Source organism: Penaeus monodon, chromosome 34 (genome assembly GCF_015228065.2).
Source record: "Penaeus monodon isolate SGIC_2016 chromosome 34, NSTDA_Pmon_1, whole genome shotgun sequence".
NCBI lineage: Eukaryota > Metazoa > Arthropoda > Malacostraca > Decapoda > Penaeidae > Penaeus > Penaeus monodon.
Genome location: NC_051419.1, coordinates 10,146,244 through 10,147,051, shown reverse-complemented (window position 1 = coordinate 10,147,051; position 808 = coordinate 10,146,244). Strand labels below are relative to the sequence as shown.

At 36.4% G+C, this 808-nt stretch overlaps 1 protein-coding gene across 1 annotated transcript in view; it reads right to left on the bottom strand.

Annotated features, from left to right (window-relative positions):
* Positions 1 to 808, bottom strand: part of LOC119594579 (nephrin-like) — a gene marked incomplete at its 3' end in the record, with an annotated part of 109,909 nt that overhangs the window by 31,293 nt on the left and 77,808 nt on the right.

Genomic DNA, 808 nt, shown 5'->3' with positions numbered 1-808 from the left:
CAAACTCATCTTCATAATATCAGATGATCATGAAAATAGTAATGATGTCAGGTTCTTTGTTCATTTTTAGAGAGAAAGCAGAGACTTTAAACAAATACACATCATTTTGAAGCTCTCTAGAGTAAAACAACCATTTAAAATGATAAAAAAAAGCCCTTTCGATTTTCAGAATATAAGCAAACACTTCAAAACACATTGTCACCTTTCTCATACCTAGAGTCTAAACAAACACACTTAATGAGAGATATTTACATCTCCCCCTCTCTCCACCACGCTTTTGGAAGGCGGACACATCCATATTAGAGGAAATAGAAAAAATAAGCATCCAGTTATAAAAAACACTTATGGGAAGACACACACAGAAATAAAAAAAAAACTCGGGTCTCATATCAAAACAAACACCCAGTAATAAAAGACATATCTCCCGAACGTAAACAAACTTACACGAAGCAAAACAATTATATCTGCACCAAATAAAAACTCTTAGAATGTAAACTAGAGCGTTCCCAAAATACTCGTGTTTAGAGTCAAAACAAACACACTCAAAGCGGTACATTTAACCTCCCTGTACTTCCCACTACATCGCTACAGAGCAAATAAACATAAACTACCCTCATGTTTAGAGTCAAAACAAACACAAACTTAAACGGTGGTACTCGACCCCTATTACGCTCCCTCCTCCCCCCCTCCCCCCCGCTACCAACACCAGAGAACCCTTTGTATGAAATAAATCGAAATTTGAGAACACGGGAAAAAAAAAACTCCTATATAGATAATAACAACGCAGAGGAAAACGGAAAATGACCTT